Source organism: Eleutherodactylus coqui, chromosome 7, assembly GCF_035609145.1.
Source record: "Eleutherodactylus coqui strain aEleCoq1 chromosome 7, aEleCoq1.hap1, whole genome shotgun sequence".
In the NCBI taxonomy this organism is placed as follows: Eukaryota; Metazoa; Chordata; class Amphibia; order Anura; family Eleutherodactylidae; genus Eleutherodactylus; species Eleutherodactylus coqui.
The window spans coordinates 201,689,206-201,699,472 of record NC_089843.1 but is presented as its reverse complement, the minus strand read 5'-3'; the positions used below and the strand labels follow the sequence as shown (position 1 = coordinate 201,699,472).

The window sequence follows — 10,267 nt, the reverse complement described above, 5'->3', positions numbered from 1 at the left end:
GTGGGGTACATGGACGATGTGGCAATACTTGGAAGGGACACCCTGTCAATCCAGAGAGCATCAAGGCAAATTGAGTTTTATTGCTGCGCCTCGGGTTTTAAGGTAAATTTTAACAAGAGTAGCATTTTAAACATCGGGGACCTGCCATTGTCAGATGTCCCCATCCCTGTGTCCGACTCAGTGCAAATTTTAGGTGTCTCCTTCAACGAGGACAACAGAGGTCTTAATAGTTGGGACTTGGTGGCACAGAAAGTCAATAAGAAAATTTGTATGTGGAGCATGCGGCAGCTGACCATGGAGGGGAGGGTTTTAATCACAAAGTCAGTGATTTTACCCATTTTACTGTATTTAAGCTTGGTGTTTCCCCCTCCTGGCAGAGTTTTTAATAAAATTGTAAAGGCATGCTTCACATTCTTATGGAGCTCCAAGATGGAAAAACTCAGCAGGGAAATCGTAATGAAGCCGAAGGAGATGGGAGGAAAAGATTTCCCTGATTTTAAAGCCTTTTTATATACGAAGTATTTTAGTATGTGTATTGGTGCTCTTTTTAAAAATCACTATTGGTCTTATTTTTTACGATACAATACTGGCTATTTTATGAGGAGGAATGGATGGTTCCGCACGGTTTTAAATTCCCCTTATTCTTTTAACTTGCCCCGTGAGTATAAGATTTTAGAAAAAATAGTGATTTTATATAATTTTACTGGCAAAAGTGCGCAAATTTTAATGAACAGTAAAGGCATTTTAAAAACCATAAAAGAAAGTGGTTTTTATGTACAAGTCAGTAATTTTAACGAAAAAAAGAGTAAAGAGACCTGGATGATGGTTAACCACTATATTTTTAATTCACAGAAAGATCTGGCCTGGAGCTGCGTCCATGACTGCCTTCCATGCCGGGCATTCCAGCATCGTAGAGGTTTGACCAACACTGCCGCATGCCCAAGACCCGGATGCCCAGGAGAAGAAACAACACTACATCTAATATGGACTTGTTTTATCGCCAAGAAAGTATGGACTAAGATATCACCGCTTATGATAAAGATCACCGGACTTAAGAAACTGACAGTGGAAGCCGTTTTATATGGATGCCTGGAATGCCCCACACAGACTCAAAGAATTATGGCATGGAAGATGGTCAACTCGGTCAAAGCAGCTCTGTGGAAAACCAGAAACATTTTAGTTTTTAAACATGAAGTTTTATCTGTGAAGGACATTTTATCAATTACTCTTAATGAGATGCACCAGTACTTTTTAGTAGACAAGAAAAATTTTCCTGTTTTAGCGAGAAAATGGCTTTTAGCAGAATGGAGCTCCATAATTTGATGCCACCAAGGGCCCTTTTATGTGATTTTTAATTTGTTTTGTATTTTAACATGTATTATACGTAGACAAATGTTTTAAATGGTATGTTTTAATGTGTTATTAATATGTTTTAAGGTACTATTGACAAACATTTTTAAAGCGTCTATGTAAATATATGTTGTGCAAATAAAAACACCCCCCCTTGTGGAGGGTTTGTCAACTTAAAAAAAATCTGTTCTTATCAGTTTAATATCTGATACGTCCCCTATCTGGGGACCATATATTAAATGGATTTTTAGAACAGGGAGCTGGAAAAAGAGCTTGCTCTGTCCACTCCACGCATTGACCTGGTATTGCAGTACCTCCAGGACCGGTGCACCCCCTTTCCTACAGCAGTTTCCAAAAGCAGAAAAACAAAACTGACGAGCAAGAGGTGCAGCGCAGCTGTGGCGGCTGCTGCTACCACCACCCAAGCACTTTGATTGACACTCAGCCCGTCTGCTCGCAACATTGTATCCACTGAGCAGCTGCGTCTGCCAGAGTGTGCACAGCACAGGTACAACTGGAAGCAAAACAACACACACACCAGTTCATATGGCAGCCGCACTCTATAGTTCGTACCTACCGCTGCGCTAATAGCCAAGTTGGAAACATCGGGCAGGCACAGCGTATCCTGGCAGCCTGCGTCTGTATGCTTCACGTATTCGGGTCATGGGTGTATGTGCAGGGGGCCCGGAGCCCCAGGGGGCCCATAAAGTCTCTCTTCCCCACATTGTAAACCAATGCTATCAATGAAGCTTTATAGTTTGGGGGCCCAGTTCCAGACTCTGTACTCGGGCCCCGCAGCTTCAAGTTACACCTCCAGATCAGGATAATGCTAGGCCATTCCAACCAGCCTGTGTGTGTGACCTGCAGTCGCTGGTAGTCGAAAAGCGGCCGGCCCCGGATGCGCGCTTCAGAGTGGACAGACAGCAGCGGACCCCCAATCACACAGGCCCAAGGCTTGCTATGTAGCACGGAATACCTCATTGGACTGCAGCACTCCACGCGGGCTGAGATACACGCTCCACGTGGGATGGGCAGTATTCGTCCATGAAGATCCAGGCCAACGTTTAGAGATGGAGCAACACTCGGGGAGCAAAGAACTCCAACGAACGGACGTCTACTTTACAAGGATGTATTGCTTTATTCAATGCATGGACACAGAAACAGTTCAACCGCTCGATTACAGACCGCAGTCAATACAGTAAAGAAAGAAATGTGTCTGTTTAATGTAAACTTGCATGGAGCTCGTTTGTCAGCCACTGACTGACTGAATGCTGAAACGTGGTCTAACGTTACATGCACCACCAGGGATAAGGCCTTGCCTATAAGCATTCCCCAGCTGGCAAAAACGGAACCTCCCTGCCTATTCCTCACCATGGAAGAACGGAACCTACCTTTTTTTAAAAAAAAGAAAGCCACAGCAGCAGCCAACTAGATTTTGGTAGGCCGCTGTCTCCCCCTTGTGTGCTGCATAAAAAATGCACTCCACTAAAAATAACAATGATCCACGAAATAGAGCGTATGGAGAGAACGAGGCTTCTAGATGAGCCGTCAGGCTATGATAAATTGTATCACACCTGGGCGATATGGATAGATGCCCGGAGCTCACCCCTATTTACCAAGTGGTTACAGACAGGGACATGTGAGTAACACGTTTAAACCACAATTGTAAAGAGAAACAACAATTCCGGAGCCCGCCCCCCCCCCCCCCCTTTTTGTTTTATTTTCTCTTTCTCCCGTGTCATAGATACCTACCCTCCCTTACCACTCCCCCCCCCCCTTACCCTCCCCTCATTCCCCTGTTTGTAGACCTTATAAAATATCACAGACAAACATGATATAGTTCAACTCGAAATTGATTTATTAAGTTTCATTGTCAAAGTTATTTTTACATTGCTTTGAGATAAGGCAAAAGTTTCCCCCCCTCCATGAAACCAATAAAACCTATATTGAATAAAATAAAAATGATGCAGTTACCGGTAGTTCTGCAGCTTCTTGGTGGAAATAAAGACCATCTCCCGTCTCCCAGCTGCAGCAGAGACTGACTGAAATGGCTGCCAAGCCCGGTATTAATGCTTCTAAATTGATGACATCACAAAGGAGTGACATCGTCAGCCTTCCAAACACCTGGCTCAATTGCATACAGTATGTATGTATGTATGCATGTATGTGAGTCTATCTATCTATCTATCTATCTATCTATCTTTATTAATTATGTAGAATATAGATATGGATTATTTCTAATTTACAGATTTTGTAGATATAGATTAAAGATAGATTTAAGATTGTATGTGTGTGTGTATATGTGTGTATGTGTGTGTGTGTGTGTGTGTGTGTGTGTGTGTGTGTGTATGTATGTATGTATGTATGTTTGTATGTATATATATATATATATAATGTATATATGTAAAAAAAATATAAAATCTGTAGGTATGTATGTATGTATGGCGGGCGGGCAAAAAAGGCCTGCTGTATGTTTTTAAGTTCTTCGGATGACCATGCCGCTCTAATATTCTCCTTACTAGGGTCTACTAATGCTGGCCCAGGGGAAGGCAATAAAGCCCTATGGGGCCGAAGCCAATTTCCCTTATTTTAGGTAAAAAGTTTCCATCCGTCCCTACTCGAAATGCGGCTGGCCGAAGAGATCCCTCCAACCGACCGGCCGACGCACCTTCAGAGACAAACTAGTGCTTGCTTCTAGTGTCATCGCCGGCTTAACCCTCGTTTGTAGGGAGCTGACGAGTCCTGCAGCAGCAGGCTCTGCAAGCCTAGGATGCGTGAGCACGGTGCAAGAGGAAGGACTGAGGGTGTGAGGCTGGGCGCGGTTGAGAAGGCGTGGGGCGGGGCTATGGAAAGTTTTACTAGCTCTCCCAGCTGCCTGGGTGCATTGTGGGTGCGCCCAGAGTGCTGGCTGAGCGTGTTGCCTCAAGCCTTGGAAGTGGAGTTGGGCGGACCGGGCTACAGGTGAAACCCATTTCGGGTTATCGCTTCTCGGCCTTTTGGCTAAGACCAAGTGTACCTGGTACAGGAAGTCTTAGCCGGAAGGTAACTCGGGTACCCCTCTCCTTTGCCTGGCGGGATCGCCCACTTCGGTGGGCTTCACCCGCCTGCTGCCATTAGGGAGAGGGATTAGTCCCAGAGTAAACGAGTTGCGATCCCCCTGCCTCTTCTGGTCTCCGGGCCAGAGGAGGGCACTTATTCCTAGGCGTCACAAGGCGGTTTGTGACACTATAGCTACAACATGGGTGAAAACCCAACCGAAATACCGGCTTATGCGCGGATAAAGAACACCGTACGTGTCTCTTTTACCAATAGTGCGGATACACGTGGCCTGAGGTATGTGGTCGAGGACGTGCTACAAGGAGTATTTAATGTACAAAAACGTGAGATTCTAGCGATCCAAGACTACCCCAAGCGACGGATCTATGACGTCACCCTAACTGAGACGGGCATCTTTCGAGACCTGGTTGCAGCCATACCGAGCAAAAAAGATCCGAAGCTTGCGGGTGTCTTGCTGGTCGAGCACGTCCTCGACATAACCAAACTCGTGGTGATTAAGATGTATTCACCCTACATTGACGTTAAAGAGGTTGAGGATTTCCTTCTACGCTATTTTAAATCCGTCAGATGTATGGGAAAGATAATGAACGAGTTTGGCATCTGGACCTCGAAGTGGCGTTTCCAGGCCACGTGTGTAAGTGACCCCAGTAAGCCGGGGGGAGTGATCTTGCCGCCAGCGCGTTTTAAATTGGGCAAAGTGAATGGCGACCTGTACTTTGCGGGAATGCCCGACTTCTGCAGGATTTGTTCACAATACGGTCACCATAAGGATTCCTGTGCGAGCACCTGTAAGAAGTGTGGGGGCACGGATCACGAAACTAGTCAATGTCAGAAAGGGAAAGGATGTTATTTTTGCGGCAGTGTTGGTCACCTCTACACGTTTTGCCCCCACAGAGCACAGAAGACGGAGCAGCAAGGGCGACCCGGACCCAAAGAGCAGCCAGGGCAGCCAGATGACCAAGCAGCACCCCCCCAGGGAGAGGAACCTGAGGAGATGGAGGTCTCCAGTGGACCCCCCCAGAGTGGTAAGGAGCAGCGGAGCATCAAAAGGAGGGTGAGTGACCGGCGGACAGGCTCTCCCTCCCGGGAAACCGGTAGAGGTAGTAGAGCCGGGGAAGCCGGTCCAGGCCCTCCGAAGATGCCCGCTCAAGCGGTGCCCGAGGTGGAGGACCCAGGGGGCACAGCGGCCGCAACGCAGAAACGGCGGAAAGGCTCAGGAGGCAAGCTTTATTCGGAGGTGGTGCAGGGGGGAACCCCGGAGATCCCGGCGAAGTCGGAGGACCCGGGGGAAGTACCCCCTGCTGTGTCATCCCAGAAGGCCCCTCCCCCTCCCGGCCAGGAGGGGGCGCGGGGTGCCACCTCCGAGGGCACAGAAACGCAAGTGAGCCAAGTACCCACCCCGGCGGAGGGGACAGAAATAAGCACGGGAGCCGGCCTGCTGGCCCCCTTGGAGTTTCCGGAAGGAATAGAATCGATATGGGATCTAACGCAAATCCCTCTCTCGGGCACCGTCGGGGGTCCACTAAGTGGAGTGGGTTCCTCTCCAGCATCGCCGTTCTCGATAGATTCGGATGCGGGGGGGTGTGAGAGTGCTAGCGAGGTCTTTGGCTTGCCCGGAGACTTTTGAAGACCCACGTATATCCTAGTCTCCAATGGCTGCTCTGTCGGGACTCACTTTTAATGTCAGAAGTATCGAGAGCCACGTGAGGAGGGTCGCCCTCTTCAACTACCTGACTATCTTTGCTGCCTCCGTATTTTTCCTGCAGGAGTGCGGCATCCCGCATAGAGCAAACTACAAAAAATACCAAGATGACTGGGTACATGGACCGTCGGTCTGGTCCGGCTCTAACGAGACCAGATCGGCGGGGGTCGCCATTCTTTTTAAAGGGAACGTTTTAATTGACGTTATTAATGAAATTTTACCAGGCAGAGTTTTATTGGTCAAGGCTTTTATCAATGGTATAAAGTGGCAGTTTTTAAACTTTTATGGATCAGCTGATAAGAAAGAGCGAGCAGAGATGCTAGAGATTTTACCCCTTTTTATTAACGATTCCGACCCCCTGATTTTAGCAGGGGATTTTAATTGTATTTTAAAGGGGGAACGCCGGCTTTCTAGCTCAGTGAGCAGAAATTATGATAAGACCTCTTCAATGTTAAAAAATCTGATTTTAGACGCCAAGCTCACTGATGCTTTTAAGAAATGCAATCCCAACGCATCAGAGGAAGCCGGCGTTACCTGGAGCAATAAGATCTGCAGCTCCAGGATAGATTTTATGTTCTGTTCTTATCAAGTACTGCCTTTTAGATGTGATTCTTTTACCAACATTTTCTCTGACCATAAGCTTTTATATTTTAAAGTTGATACCGTTTTAAAGAGGAAATCCGGTAAAAATGCCTGGAAATTTAATGTGTCCCTTTTAGAAGATCCGCAGGTTTTATCCGATTTTATCACTTTTTATAAAGACTGCAGGCGAGTGAAAGATCCCAACACTCCCACCAGCCAGTGGTGGGAGATGATGAAGCAAAAAATTAAAAACTTTTTTATCAAGGTTGGGATCGCCAAGGCTAAAGAAAAACGTACATTTTATTCCAACCTGAGCACTCGCCTGCAAACCCTGTATAAGTTCCGTGAACATGATATAGAGGTGGACCACGAGATCATCGAGGTGAAGAAAGAGATCGCCCGGTGCCTGGAGCAGAGAGGAAAAGAAATAATCTTCCGCTCTAAAGTACAACATCTGGAGGAAAATGAAACCTGCTCCAGGTACTTCTTCAAGAAGATAAGAGACAAGCGGACAGTCCTCGATGATCTCGATGGCACCAAGGACATACAGGGTATTTTAAAGAAAGTGTATGAGTTTTATGCGGATCTTTTTAATACAAAATCTGTTGACATTGATTTTATGAATGACTCGTTGAAGGAGATCACTGACGTTTTAGATCCTGGTTCTTGTGAGATTTTATTAAGGGACATCACAGAACAGGAGATTTTAGAGACTATTAAGAGTTTTAAACCAGGTAAGGTGCCTGGGCCCGATGGTATACCCATTGAGTTTTATGTCACCTTTTTTGGTATTTTTAAGGATGACCTCTTCTCCCTTTTTACTGAAGTTTTTATGTCGAAAGCCCTCCCGGGGTCCTGGAAGAAGGGTGACGTGTCTCTTTTATACAAGAAAGGAGACAAGACAGACATCAAGAACTGGAGACCGATCACCCTTCTGAACAGTGACTACAAAATAATGGCCAAAATATGTGCGAACAGACTAAAGACCGTAGTAAGCAAAATTGTACACCCCAACCAGGTCTGTGGGGTGCCCGGGAGGGCAATATGGGAGAATCTTAACCTCATAAAGGACTGCATAAGTGACACCAAGTCAAGAAAAGGTCAAATGGCAATTTTAACTATAGACTTTGAAAAAGCCTTTGACCGAGTGTCACATTTTTATCTTTTTAAGGTTTTAGAGAGAATGGGTATACCGGAAGGTTTTTTATTGTCTCTTAAAGCGTTTTACAACAATTGCACAAGCAGAATTTTAGTCAACGGTTTTAGGACACAGGAAGTACTTTTAAATTCCGGGGTGAAGCAGGGGTGTCCCTTGTCCCCACTACTTTTTATCTGCGCCCTAGAGCCTCTTTTATGTACAATCCGACGTGACAAGCTGATCCGAGGGATCCCCCTGCCTGGCGGGGGGGGGATCGAGGCCAAAGTAGTGGGGTACATGGACGATGTGGCAATACTTGGAAGGGACACCCTGTCAATCCAGAGAGCATCAAGGCAAATTGAGTTTTATTGCTGCGCCTCGGGTTTTAAGGTAAATTTTAACAAGAGTAGTATTTTAAACATCGGGGACCTGCCATTGTCAGATGTCCCCATCCCTGTGTCCGACTCAGTGCAAATTTTAGGTGTCTCCTTCAACGAGGACAATAGAGGTCTTAATAGTTGGGACTTGGTGGCACAGAAAGTCAATAAGAAAATTTGTATGTGGAGCATGCGGCAGCTGACCATGGAGGGGAGGGTTTTAGTCACAAAAGCCGTGATTTTACCCATTTTACTGTATTTAAGCTTGGTGTTTCCCCCTCCTGGCAGAGTTTTTAATAAAATTGTAAAGGCATGCTTCACATTTTTATGGAGCTCCAAGATGGAGAAATTAAGCAGGGAAATCGTAATGAAGCCGAAGGAGATGGGAGGAAAAGATTTCCCTGATTTTAAAGCCTTTTTATATACGAAGTATTTTAGTATGTGTATTGGTGCTCTTTTTAAAAATCACTATTGGTCTTATTTTTTACGGTACAACACTGGCTATTTTATGAGGAGGAATGGATGGTTCCACACAGTTTTAAATTCCCCTTATTCTTTTAACTTGCCCCGTGAGTATAAGATTTTAGAAAAAATAGTGATTTTATATGATTTTACTGGCAAAAACGTGCAAATTTTAATGAATAGTAAAGTCATTTTAAAAACCATAAAAGAAAGTGGTTTTTATGTACAAGTGAGTAATTTTAACGGAAAAAAGAGTAAAGAGACCTGGATGATGGTTAATCATTATCTTTTTAATTCACAGAAAGATCTGGCCTGGAGCTGCGTCCATGACTGTCTTCCATGCCGGGCATTCCAGCATCGTAGAGGTTTGACCAACACTGCCGCATGCCCAAGACCCGGATGCCCAGGAGAAGAGACAACACTACACCTCATATGGACTTGTTTTATGGCAAAGAAAGTATGGACTAAGATATCACCGCTTATGATAAAGATCACCGGACTTAAGAAACTGACAGTGGAAGCCGTTTTATATGGATGCCTGGAATGCCCCACACAGACTCAACGAATTATGGCATGGAAGATGGTCAATTCGGTCAAAGCAGCTCTGTGGAAAACCAGAAATATTTTAGTTTTTAAACATGAAGTTTTATCTGTGAGGGACATTTTATCAATTACTCTTAATGAGATGCACCAGTACTTTTTAGTAGACAAGAAAAATTTTCCTGTTTTAGCGAGAAAATGGCTTTTAGCAGAATGGAGCTCCATAATCTGATGCCACCAAGTGCCCTTTTATGTGATTTTTAATTTGTTTTGTATTTTAACATGTATTATACGTAGACAAATGTTTTAAATGGTATGTTTTAATGTGTTATTAATATGTTTTAATATACTATTGACAAACATTTTTAAAGTCGTCTATGTAAATATGTGTTGTACAAATAAAAACGCCCCCCCTTGTGGAGGGTTTGTCAACTTAAAAAAAAATCTGTTCTTATCAGTTTAATATCTGATACGTCCCCTATCTGGGGACCATATATTAAATGGATTTTTAGAACAGGGAGCTGGAAAAAGAGCTTGCTCTGTCCACTCCACGCATTGACCTGGTATTGCAGTACCTCCAGGACCGGTGCACCCCCTTTCCTACAGCAGTTTCCAAAAGCAGAAAAACAAAACTGACGAGCAAGAGGTGCAGCGCAGCTGTGGCGGCTGCTGCTACCACCACCCAAGCACTTTGATTGACACTCAGCCCGTCTGCTCGCAACATTGTATCCACTGAGCAGCTGCGTCTGCCAGAGTGTGCACAGCACAGGTACAACTGGAAGCAAAACAACACACACACCAGTTCATATGGCAGCCGCACTCTATAGTTCGTACCTACCGCTGCGCTAATAGCCAAGTTGGAAACATCGGGCAGGCACAGCGTATCCTGGCAGCCTGCGTCTGTATGCTTCACGTATTCGGGTCATGGGTGTATGTGCAGGGGGCCCGGAGCCCCAGGGGGCCCATAAAGTCTCTCTTCCCCACATTGTAAACCAATGCTATCAATGAAGCTTTATAGTTTGGGGGCCCAGTTCCAGACTTTGTACTCGGGCCCCGCAG

General features: G+C 45.4%; 2 non-coding genes across 2 annotated transcripts; both read left to right on the top strand.

Moving 5' to 3' along the window:
* Nucleotides 1–1,499: 1,499 nt before the first annotated feature.
* LOC136573922 (U2 spliceosomal RNA) lies at nt 1,500–1,686 on the top strand. The gene has a single exon (XR_010786125.1). It is a non-coding gene; the product is annotated as a U2 spliceosomal RNA (small nuclear RNA).
* Nucleotides 1,687–9,617: 7,931 nt separating this feature from the next.
* Nucleotides 9,618–9,805, top strand: LOC136573926 (U2 spliceosomal RNA). The gene has a single exon (XR_010786128.1). It is a non-coding gene; the product is annotated as a U2 spliceosomal RNA (small nuclear RNA).
* The last annotated feature ends 462 nt before the right edge of the window (nt 9,806–10,267 follow it).